This window comes from Sciurus carolinensis, unplaced genomic scaffold (assembly GCF_902686445.1).
Source record: "Sciurus carolinensis unplaced genomic scaffold, mSciCar1.2, whole genome shotgun sequence".
Taxonomy (NCBI): Eukaryota; Metazoa; Chordata; class Mammalia; order Rodentia; family Sciuridae; genus Sciurus; species Sciurus carolinensis.
The window spans coordinates 49690-63104 of NW_025920464.1; positions in this window are offsets into that span (position 1 = coordinate 49690).

A 13415-nucleotide genomic window follows, 5' to 3' on the forward strand; every position below is an offset into this window, starting at 1 on the left:
TTCTGGCCTACCAGGACCACTTGCCAAGGCAAATGCTAAGGCTGATAAAGCCACAAAAACCATCTTTGCTTTCACACTATTTGAACAAGCTAAGATGTTTCATTCACAATTTCATGTTAATTCTACTACTCTTAGAAGAAAGTTCAATATTTCTAAAGATGTTGCTAGACAAATTGTTAAAACATGTCAACATTGTGCCACCCTATTGCCAGTACAGTCTGTTGGAGTAAATCCCAGAGGACTGTTACCTAATCATATTTGGCAAATGGATGTAACTCATATTCCTGAATTCGGTACTGTAAAGTATGTACATGTTTCAGTAGACACCGCTTCAGGAGTAATTATGGCCTCAGCTCACACTGGTGAAAAGGTTAAAGATGTTATACAACATTGTTTACAAGCATTTGCAGCCTGGGGCATTCCAAAAATCATCAAAACTGATAATGGGCCAGCTTACACATCCAAAAGTTTTCTTCTATTCACAAAAAATTTTGGTATACAACTTATCACAGGAATTCCTTATAATCCTCAAGGACAAGGAATAGTGGAACGCACTCATTTAACATTAAAAAATTGTTTAATAAAACAAAAAGGGGGAATAGGTGCTGACTTTAGAGCACCTAAGGACAAACTAAATTTAGTACTTTTTATTTTAAATTTTTTAAATGTGGACAAAAATGGAAGCACGGCTGCAGAGAGACATGCTAATCCCACAAGTACTCAAATGTGGGTAAAGTGGAAAGATATTCTCACAGGTACATGGAAAGGTCCAGATCCAGTTCTTCGGTGGGTCCGAGGGTCTGTTTGTGTCTTCCCACAGGATCAACAAACACCAATTTGGATACCTGAAAGATTGACCAGACTGGTGCATCAAAGTAATGATGAAGAACATCGTGCTGATAAGCGCCCTGCTAATGACGATGTTGACACTGGTGAAGACACGAGAATTATGGGCGATAGTTAAAGCCTGGCCATATCCTTTACCGTTAACTAATACTTCCTCTTTACTTCCTCCATTGTTCACCACCAATGCGGCTACAGGATTACCCACCATGTCTTTTGATCCAGATACTCATCTATATAATTTTTCCACTTTCTCCCTTCCTGGAACCTTGTGCTTTGATATACCTGAAGATAATGCTATTAGTAGTAATGACTTTAACCCTTGTATTGTTCTCCAAAAGCAGGTACAGGGTTTCTTTACATCTAAGGATTCTCCTGATGATTTACCCAAGGCTATAATACGCTTGGTGTTCACCTTAGTAATGGTACACAAATAACCACATCAATGGAATATAAAGAAGGGGCAGCCACTTTGATTACAGGACTTATACCTCACAGATTACCACTTCCCACTAATGGATTTAAAACTCCTAGACTTTTTCCTCCATGTAAACCAAAATTTTCCACACTTCCTACCTGGGCAGGTTGTCAAGATGCTGAGCAAGCAGCTCCAGTTCAACATGGATTTTTCTTCACACCAAATTTTACTTCCCAGCGTACCACTGATGACTTTGATGATTATGATAGAAGGCGCACTAATCCTTTTGATAATTGGTTGCTATTTACCTCGACTTCAGGATATACTAACTTACAACCCCTTTTTGCTCTTAAAGGAGGTTCTTTCAGACAATGCGAATGGACTTCTAGGAAGTGGACTGGAATTGGCAAGAGTGGAGCCAAGACTACTACTAATTGTACTCAAAATCTTTCATTCTTGTCCACCCCAGTCTGTGTGTTCCCTCCTTTTATGTTTTTACTAACTAACACTAATAGCACAAATCTTAATTGCTCTCAATCTAGATGCTACCTTTCTCAATGCTGGAATGCTACCAATTTCTCCCGAGCGGTCATCATGCGAATTCCTACTTTTCTGCCTATGCCAGTTTCTGTTACAGATGATGAATTGCCAGTATTGCTTTCCAGAAATAAGAGGGACTTTGGAATCACCGTAGCAGTCATTACCACCATAGTTGCATCAGCAGCAGCAGTCGCCGCAGCAGCTGTAGCCTTGAAGACATCAGTACAGTCAGCAACTAAGCTTAATGAAGTGGTCCAGCAGACAGCTACTGCTCTGTCTACTCAACAAACAGTGCATCAACACCTAAAAGCAGGACTACTTTTGGTGAACCAGCGTGTGGACTTACTTCAAGAACAAATGGACCTTTTACAAGAACTGTTAAGCGTGGGGTGTATTTATCATCTGCCGGGACTGTGCATTACACCTGTAGCTTATCATAATCTTAGTTATGCAGCAAATTTGTCTAAAATCATATCTACTCAGCTACGTGCCAATTGGTCTTATAAATTTGATAATCTTACTGCCATTCTTAGATCACAAATTGTTAGCCTTAATTCTACTAGAGTTAATGTAGCCCCTATATCTGAAATGCAAAATTGGTTATCTTCTTCCTTCAGTTTTGTAAAGCAATGGGCAGGAATGGGAGCATTGTGTGTGTTTATGATCATTGCAATTATCTTCCTCACACGCTTTATCATGCATATACGCCAAGTTCATGCCAGAGATCGCATCATTTTCCATCAAGCCATGATGGCCTTAGAGGCTGGCAGCTCTCCTCAAGTCTGGCTGAGCATGCTGGATCGGTAGTCAACGACGGGTAAGGAAGGAGGTAACCGCGTACCGACCTAAGACAGGAGCTGTAGCATGCTCTGCAGTTATCCGATGACGGGTAAGGACGATGGTTGACCACTCCGCCTAAGACAGGCACGATCCCAAGCCAGCATTCTTTTAATAAATAAAAAAGGGGGAGCTGTCGGGGTGCCGCGGACCCCCAGCCCTTCGGCGTGGCCAAGATGGCGCCTGGCAAGGTGCCAAGGAAGTGCCGAGAACAAAACCAGGTACCTCCAGCAGACTAATACTCTCTGCCAACAAGTGGCGTTATTTGAGGAAGTTAATGTGATTGGTCATGGGTCCTCGTGGACACTGCATGATTGCTATATCCACACTATTATGCTCCATTACTGTCCATGCTTTTCCCTCGTGATCTATAAGCTGATTGGTTGATGTATGTAATGTAAGGCGCTTGCAAGAGCGGCCAGTGCTGGCCAGCCAGAAGAAGCAGACTGCAGAAAATAAAGAACTTGCCCTGATCCGGTTTCGTGTTTCTCTGCGGGCAGGGGACGCGATAGTTTGTCTCTGTTTTCAACCCTGTACTATTCATCTCTGTGTCTGTTTTTATGCCTGAACTATGCAGTTTTTGCTATAATAGCTCTGTAGTATAATTGGAAGTCAGGTACTGTGATGTCTCCAGCATTGCATTGTTGGCTTTTAATTGCTTTACTATTTCAGGTCTTCTATTCTTCCAAATGAATTTTAGGACTTTTTTTTCTAGTTCTGTGAAGAATATCATTGATATTTTCATGTGGATTTTATTGAATTTGTGTATGGTTTCTGGTAGTACAACTCTTTAAACAATATTAATTTTGTGTATTCATGAACATGGGAGGTTTTATCATCTTCTGTGGGCTTCTTCAATTTCTTTCTTCAGTGTTCTGTTCCATTGTTAGATTATTCCTAGGTTTTGTTTTGTTTTTTGAGGTTATTATAAATGGAATTGTTTTCCTGATTTTTTTTCTTAGCAGATTACTTGTTGGGATACAGGAAAGCTATTCATTTATATATGTTGATTTTGTAATTTCCTACTTTGCCAGATTTGTTTATTAGCTCTAGCAGTCTGTTGGTGGAGATATTTGGATCTCCTAGGTTTAGAATCATGTCATGTCCAAACAGTGATAATTTGATTTATTCCTTTCTTATTTTTATCCTTTTTATTCCTTTCTTTTGCTTAATTGCTCTGACTAGCTTTTCTAGCACTGTATTAAATAGGAGTAGTGATTGTGAACACTCTTGTCTTGTCCCAGATTTGAAGTAATTTTCTTTGAGTTTTTCCCCTTTTGCAATGTGATTAACTTTGGGTTTTTCATATAACGTCTCTATGATGCTGATATAAGCTCCTTCCATCTCTAGTTTCTTTTTTTTTTTTTTTATCACGAGTGGGTACTGAATTTTGTGAAAGGCCTTCTCTGCATTTATTGAGATAAAAGAGTGTTTTTTCCTTAATTCTGTTAGTATGATGGATTACATTTATTTACTTGCATATATTAAACCTTCCTTGTATATCTGGAATAAAAGCAAATTGGTCATGGTGTACAATTTACTTAATATATTGTGAACAATGATTGGTTAATATTTTATTAAGTATTTTTGCATCTAAGTTTATCATAGATATTTGTCTCTAGTTTTCTTTTCTTTTTTTTTTTTTATGAACACTGGGGATTGAACTCAGGGGCACTCAAACACTGAGTCACATCACCAACCCAATTTTTTATATTTTACTTTAGATACAGGGTCTCATTAAGTTGCTTAGCTCACTTTTGTTGAGGCTTGCATTGAACTTGCAATTCTCCTGCTTCAGTCTCACAAGCTACTGGGATTATAGGTGTCTGCCACCATACCTGGCTCTAGTTTTCTTTCCTTGATGTGTCTTTATGAGGTTTTGGAATGCACATGATATTGGCTTCATAGAATAAATTTAGAAGTGTTCCATCAGTTTCTATTTCATGGATTATGGGTAAAATTGGCCTGAGATCATCTCTAAGAATTTGGTAACATTCATCTGAGAATCCATGTGGTCTTGGGTTTTTCTTTGTTGGAAGGCTCTATTTTTTTTCCCTTCTTTTATCTCATTACAGGTTATTGGTCTGTTTAGTTTTCTATGTCCTGTTGACTCAGTTTTGGCAGATTGTATTTGTCTAGAAATGTATTCATTTCTTTGCTTTTTCCAACTTATTAGAGTGTAAGTTTTCAAAATAGTGTGTAATGATTTGCTGGATTTCTGAGATGTATGTAGTTATTGCTTCTTTTTATCTCTAATTTCTTTGATTTTTCTCCCTTTTTCTTTAGTTTGAATCAACTTTTTTTTTTCATTGATCCTTTGTAGTTTGTGGGGGTTTTTTTTGTTTGTTTTAAATTTCCATGTTCATTGATTTTGGTTCTGATCCTAATTATTTTCTTCCTTCTACTGGTGTTGTAGTGAGTTTATTCTTCTTTTTCAAGGGCCTTGGGATGCATCAAAAGTTTGCTTATTTTGGATCCTTCTGATTTTCTTAAGTAGGTACTCTTAGCTACAAAATTTCTTCTGCTGTTGTAGTATCCCAGAAGTTCTGTTATGTTTTATCACTATTCTTATTTGAGTCTAAGCATTTTTAAAAATTTCTCCCTTTATTTATTCTAAGACCCATTCATAATTCAAAATAGATTTTTAATCTCTATCTGTTTATATAGTTTCTGTAGGGTTTGGTCATGTTGATTTTTAATTTAATTCTACTATGGTCCAATAATATCAATATTTTTATACTTGCTAAGATGTTATGCCACCTGCAATTCCCCTCAGTGCTTGACAAGGATTCCGCTGAGTAATAAAGATGTTTGCAAAGTCTCATCTCATTGGGAATTTGGGTTGTGGGCTTTCCTTCCTTACTTGCTTAAGGTTTACTAGTAATATTTTATGTTTTCCTTGAAAACAGGTGTCTTAACAGAACCAGGGTTAAAACATAAAAAACCAACTTCTAATGGAACAGTGATTTCAGGTTTAGTCATTTGCAATTAAACTCTGAATAGCCAAGATTGCTATGAGAAAATACAGAAACAGATTCTAGCTGCCAATCCCCTGTTGACTACTCTCAGATGACCTGAAGCACATAGGCAAATAATTCCAACCCCATCAGCAAGGATTAACAGGAACAGAAGAAATAAAGGGAAAAAAAAAAGGTTCCTTACTGTTAAGTTCACACAGTATAAAATGATATCATATTATTGTTAGCTTAAACTGCCTAACATTTATTAACTACAGCAGTAGTCACATGACTGACATTTATTCAACCCTGCTGTACTTGCTTTAACCTTTATGATTAGTTAAATATTAATATGTCTTATTGTTTAGTTATAGGTCATCACAAGTAAACAATTACTAAAAATAATTAGAATATTTCATTGTCTAGTCTAGTAATGATCATACAAAATATTTTTGTTTTTCTCCTTGTGACCTTTTCCTGTTCTGGAAAAACATGTGTAACTGCCAACCTTTTAATGTATAAAAAGTTGGCTGGGAAAAATAAAATTTAGAACTTAGCATCCATTCCTTGAATGGATGTGTTGTTTTGTTCTCCACCTCGCCGACGCCTATTCCATCACCTGACACCACCAGGACCCCTGCTAGGGCTGGACCCCGGAAGTAAGAGTTGTTTTGTGGCCTAAAATATGGTCTATATTGGAGAAGTTTTCATGAGCCTCTGAGAAAAAGTTTATTTAGTTCTTGTTGGATGATAGAGGTCTGTTAGGTCTGTTTGATTTATAATACTTTTTAGATCCAAATGCTGGATGTCTGGATGACCTCTCCAAAGGTGAGAGAATTGTGTTGAAATCACCGAGTGTTATAATATTGGGGTCTATTTGGGATTTCAATTTGAGTAGCGTCTATTTTAGGGCATAAAAATATTTATTATTGTTGTATCCTAGTGTTATATTGTTTACCATTAGGAAGAAATCTTCTTTTTATCTACTGATGAATTTTGGTGTGAAGTCTCATTGGTCAATATGAGAGTAGCTACTTCTTCTTGTTATCAGGCTAATTTTGTATGTCAATTCCCATCTTACGCTTTCAGTCTCTATCTGTTTTTGCCTGTAAGGTGAGTCTTATGCAAACAACATATAGGTGATCTTGTTTTTTTAATCCTTTCTACCAGTCAATGTCTTTTAATTGGAGAGTTGAGGTCATTTACATTCGATGTTATTATAGAGAGATTTTATTTAGTCCTGATATTTTGATTTATTTATCATCTTTAATTTTGTTGGGGTTTTAATTTGCTTAGCTACTCTTAAAAAAGATACTCATTATTTTGTCAGCTCTGGGGTTTGTTGTTTATTTTTTCTTTGTGCACTATTTCCTTTAGTAAGTTCTGTAGTACCAATTTAGTAGTCTTGATTTTTTCTTTGGTTTCTACTTATGCAACAGGATCTAATTTCATCTTCCATTTTGAATGGTAGTTTTGATTGGTGTAGCAGTCTTATTTGACTGTTATTTACTTTTAGGATTAGGAACACATCATTCCAAGTCCTCCTGGCTTGTAGTGTTAATACTGAGAAATCAGAAGTGATTCTGATTGCATTGCCTCTAAATGTGACTGTATGTTTTCCTCTTGAGGATTTCAAAATTCCACCTTTATTCTTTATGTTAGGCATTTTGAGTGTAATGTGTCATGTTGATTTCTTTTTTGATTTTGATTATTTGGGATTTTGAGTTCCTCCAGTATCTAGATTCCACCTCATTTTGAAGCATGTGAGGATAATAAAGACAGAGAAGAAAAATTAGAAGTAACAAAATAAGGGAGAGTGAAAGAGACAGCCACAGAAGTTGGTATTTAGATAAGAAAAGAGAGAAGGAGAAAAAGAGAAACAAAAAATGAAAAATAACACAAAAAAAGACAACAAAAACCCTAATTGTCAAAATCCAAGGGAAGAAAAGATAATTACATTTTAAAAATGATGAAAATGACAAATAAATGTATATTTATCTATGTCCAAGAACCAATCAACACATCAAACACACACACACAAACAAAAGGGAAAAAGAAGAAAAAATATTCTTTTTTTTTTTTTTTAGGTTTCCAGATTCTTTTTTTTTTCTTTTTTTTTATTGTAAACAAATGGGATCCATGTTGTTTCTCTGTTTATACATAGAGTAAAGGCATACCATTTGTGTAATCATAAATTTACATAGGGTGATGTTGGTTGATTCATTCTGTTATTTTCCCCCTTCCCCCCACCCTTCCCATCCCTCTTTTCCCTCTATACAGTCCTTTCTTCCCCCATTATTGCCCCCCTCCCTAACCCTCACTCTAACCCTAAAACTAACCCCTCCCACGCCCCATTATGTATCATCATCCACTTATCAGCGAGATCATTCTTCCTTTGGTTTTTTGAGATTAGCTTATCTCACTTAGCATGAAATTCTCCAATTTCGTCCATTTGCCGGCAAATGCCATAATTTTATCATTCTTTATGGCTGAGTAATATTCCATTGTATATATATACCACAGTTTCTTTATCCATTCATCAACTGAAGGGCATCTAGGTTAGTTCCACAATCTGGCTATGGTGAATTGAGCAGCAATGAACATTGATGTGGCTGTATCTCTGTACTATGCTGATTGTAAGTCCTTTGGGTATAGGCCAAGGAGTGGGATAGCTGGGTCAAATGGTAGTTCCATTTCAAGTTTTCTAAGGAACCTCCATACTGCCTTCCAGAGTGGCTGCACTAATTTGCAACCCCACCAGCAATGTATGAGTGTACCTTTTTCCCCGCATCCTCGCCAACACCTGTTGTTGCTTGTATTCTTGATAATCGCCATTCTGATTGGGGTGAGATGGAATCTTAGGGTGGTTTTGATATGCATTTCACTTATTACTAGAGATGTTGAACATTTTTCCATATGTTTGTTGATTGTTTGTAGGTCTTCTTCTGTGAAGTGTCTGTTCATTTCCTTAGACCATTTGTCAATTAGGTTATTTGTAGTCTTGGTGTTGAGTATTTTGAGTTCTTTATAGATTCTGGAGATTAGTGCTCTATCTGAAGTATGATTGGCAAAGATTTTCTCCCACTCTGTAGGCTCTTTCTTTGCATAGCTGATAGTTTCCTTTGCTGAGAGAAAGCTTTTTAGTTTGAATCTATCCCACTTGTTGATTCTTACTTTTATTTCTTGTGCTATGGGAGTCCTGTTGAGGAAGTCTGGTCCTAAGCCAACATGTTGAACATCTGGACCTACTTTTTCTTCTATAAGATGCAGGGTCTCTGGTCTGATTCTGAGGTCTTTAACCCATTTTGAGTTTAGTTTCATGCACAGTGAGAGATATGGGTTTAATTTCATTCTGTTGCATATGGATTTCCAATTTTCCCAGCACCATTTGTTGAAGAGGCTATCTTTTCTCCATTGCATATTTTTGGCCCCTTTGTCTAGTATGAGAAAATTATATTTATTTGGGTTTGTGTCTGTGTCCTCTATTCTGTACCATTGATCTACCTGTCTATTTTGGTACCAATACGATGACGTTTTTCTTACTATTGCTTTGTAGTACAGTTGAAGTTCTAGTATTGCAATATCCCCTGCTTCATTTTTCCTGCAAAGGATTGCTTTAGCAATTCTGGGTTTCTTATTCTTCCAGATGAATTTCATGATTGCTTGTTCTACTTCTGTAAGGTACATCGTTGGGATTTTAATTGGAATTGCATTGAATCTGTATAGCACTTTTGGTAGTATGGCCATTTTGACAATATTAATTCTGCCTATCCAGGAACATGGGAGATCTTTCCATCTTCTAAGGTGTTCTTTAATTTCTTTCTTTAGTGTTCTGTAGTTCTCATTGTAGAGGTCTTTCACCTCTTTTGTGAGATTAATTCCCAAGTATTTTATTTTTTTCGAGGCTATTGTGAATGGGGTAGTTTTCCTAATTTCTCTTTCTGAAGATTCATCACTTATGTATAAATATGCATTAGATTTATGAGCATTGATCTTATATCCCGCTACTTTACTAAATTCACTTATGAGTTCTAAGAGTTTTCTGGTGGAATTTCATGGTTCCTCTAAGTATATAATCATATCATCAGCAAATAGGGATAGTTTGAGTTCCTCTTTTCCTATTCATATTCCTTTAATTTCTTTGGTCTGTTTAATTGCTCTGACTAGAGTTTCAAGGACGATATTGAATAGGAGTGGTGAGAGAGGGCATCCCTGCCTTGTTCCAGATTTTAGGGGGGATGCTTTCAGTTTTTCACCATTAAGAATGATATTAGCCATGGGCTTAGCATAGATGGCCTTTACAATGTTAAGGAACGTTCCCACTATCCCTATTTTTTCTAGTGTTTTGAGCATGAAGGGGTGCTGTATTTTATCAAATGCTTTTTCTGCATCTATTGAAATAATCATGTGATTCTTGACTTGAAGTCTGTTGATATGGTGAATTACATTTATTGATTACCTGATATTGAACCAACCTTGCATCCCTGGGATGAAACCCACTTGATCATGGTGCACTATCTTTTTAATATGTTTTTGTATGTGATTTGATAAAATTTTGTTCACAATTTTTGTGTCGATGTTCATTAAGGATATTGGTCTGAAATTTTCTTTCCTCGATGTGTCTCTGTCTGATTTAGGTATCAGGGTGATATTGGCTTCGGAGAATGAGTTTGGGAGAGTTCCCTCCTCTTCTATTTCATGGAATACTTTGAGAAGTATTGGAATGAGCTCTTCTTTAAAGGTTTTGTAGAACTCGGCTGAGAAACCATCAGGTCCTGGACTTTTCTTTGTTGGTAAGCTTTTGATGACTTCTTCTATTTCATTACTTGAAATTGGCCTATTTAAATTGTGTATGTCCTCCTTGTTTAGTTTAGGCAATTCATACGTCTCTAGAAACTTGTTGATATCTTCGAAATTTTCTATTTTGTTGGAGTATAGATTTTCAAAATAACTTCTAATTATGTTTTGTATTTCACTCGTGTCTGTTGTGATATTTCCTTGTTCATTCCGAATTTTAGTGATTTGGGTTTTCTCTCGTCTTCTCTTTGTTAGTGTGGCTAAAGGTTTATCAATTTTGTTTATTTTTTCGAAGAACCAACTATTTATTTTGTCAATTGTTTGTATTGTTCCTTTTGTTTCAATTTCGTTGAGTTCAGCTCTGAGTTTGACTATTTCCTGTCTTCTAGTACTTTTGGTGTTGGTCTGTTCTTTTTCTAGGGCTTTGAGCTGTAGTGTTAGGTCATTTATGTGTTGAGTTTTTACTTCTTTTATTGAATGCGCTCCATGAAATAAATTTTCCTCTAAGTACTGCTTTCATAGTGTCCCAGAGATTTTGATATGATGTTTCTTTGTTCTCATTTACCTCTAAGAATTTTTTAATTTCCTTCCTAATATCTTCTCTTATCCATTCATCATATAATAGCATATTGTTTAATCTCCAGGTGTTAGAGTAATTTCTGTTTTTTACTCTTTCATTTATTTCTAATTTCAATCCATTATGATCGAATAAAATACAAAGAAGTGTCTGTATCTTCTTGTATTTGCTAACATTAGCTTTGTGGCATAATATATGGTCTATTTTAGAGAAGGATCCATGTGCTGCTGAGAAGAAAGTGTATTCACTCTTTGTTGGATGGTATACTCTATAAATGTCTGTTAAGTCTAAATTATTGATTGTGTTATTGAGATCTATGGTTTCTTTGTTCAATTTTTGTTTGGAAGATCTGTCCAGTGGTGAGAGAGGCATGTTAAAATAACCTAGTATTATTGTATTATGGTCTATTTGCTTTCTGTGATTGAGAAGAATTTGTTTGACATACATGGGTGAGCCACTGTTTGGGGCATAGATATTTATTGTTGTTATGTCTTGCTGATTTATGGTTCCCTTAAGCAGTATGAAATGTCCTTCTTTATCCCTTCTGACTAATTTTGGCTTGAAGTCCACTTTATCTGAAATGAGGATGGATACCCCAGCTTTTTTGCTGGTCCATGTGCATGGTAAGTTTTTTCCCATCCTTTCACCTTTAGTCTTTGGGTATCTCTTTCTAAGAGATGAGTCTCTTGCAGGCAACATATTGTTGGATCTATCTTTTTAATCCAATCTGCCAGTCTATGTCTTTTGATTGACGAATTCAGGCCGTTAACATTCAGGGTTATTATTGAGATATGATTTGTATTCCCAGTCATTTGACTCATTTTATTCATTTATTTGTTGATTTTTGACACGACTTGGTTCCTCTTTATATGAGAGTTCCTTTAGGATAGCTCCTCCCTTTGCTGATTTGCTTCTTTGTTTTTCATCTCTTCTTCATGGAATATTTTGCTGAGAATGTTCTGTAATGCTGGCTTTCTTTTTGTATATTCTTTTAGCTTCTGTTTACCATGGAAGGATTTTATTTCGTCGTCAAATCTGAAGGTAAGTTTTGCTGGGTATAAGATTCTTGGTTGGCATCCATTTTCTTTTAGGGCTTGAAAAATGTTATTCCAGGCCCTTCTAGCTTTTAAGGTCTGGATTTAAAAATCTGCTGATATCCGTATTGGTTTCCCCCTGAATGTAATTTGGTTCTTTTCTCTCACAGCCTTTAAGATTCTGTCTTTATTTTGTATGTTAGGTATTTTCATTGTAATGTGCCTTGGTGTGGGTCTGTTGTAATTTTGTGTATTTGGAGTCCTATAAGCCTCTTGAACTTGATTTTCCATTTCATTCTTCAGATTTGGGAAATTTTCTGAAATTATCTCATTGAATAAGTTGTTCATTCCTTTGGTTTGTTTCTCTAAGCCTTCCTCAATCCCAATAATTCTCAAATTTGGCCTTTTCATGATATCCCATAGTTCTTAGAGATTCTGTTCATGATTTCTTACCATCTTCTCTGTTTGTTCGACTTTGTTTTCGAGGTTAAATATTTTGTCTTCAATATCTGAGGTTCTGTCTCCCAGGTGTTCTATCCTATTGTTTGTGCTTTCTATGGAGTTCTTAATTTGGTTTATTGTTTCCTTCATATCATGGATTTCTGTTTGGTTTTTTTTTTTTCAATATCTCTAACTCTTTATTGAAATGGTCTTTTGCTTCCTGTATTTGCTCTTTTAACTGTCTATTGGTGCGTTCATTCAATGCCTGCATTTGCTCTTTCATTTCATCGTTTGCTTCCCTTATCATGTCAATTATGTACCTTCTGAACTCCCTTTCTGACATTTCTTCTGCCATGCGGTCATTGGATTTTATTGATGTAACATCCAGATTTGTTTGAGGCACTTTCTTCCCTGGTTTTCTCATGTTGTTCAGGTATCAATGGACTGCTGAGATGTTGCAGATTTCCTCTATTGACTTATAATGTCCCTGAAGATTGCTAGTGTATCCCTTCTTATCCTTCAGTAGCCTGAAGTCTTAGAGGAAGTTGATACTGCGGTGCTCCCCAAGGAAGTTGCCTCTCTAGTGGTAGTGGTCTTCAGGTGGTGTATATTCCCTGCTAGTGGGCAGAGGTGCCTCTACTTGTTGACCAATGGTCATCCAAAGGGGAACTAGGCTGTGGGCTGAGGCAAGGCCTGTTTGGGCCTGTGTCTCTGGTTTTACCGTCCTTGTGGGAAAACCTCACCCGGCAGGGAAGACTAACCCTATGGGGAGGTCTCACTGGTCATTTCCCCTCCTAGAGGTTCCCCTCAGTCCACAACTACTGCCTGGGCAGGGCAGCCTTCCCAGGCAACATTCCCAGGGGCCCGGACCTACCTCCTGGGCCTGGGAGCCCTGCCCTTCACAGACGAGTCTCCTTAGGTAGCCCCTGCTCAGAGAAGCTGCCTGCAGTCCTGGAACCTTCGCTCCGCCC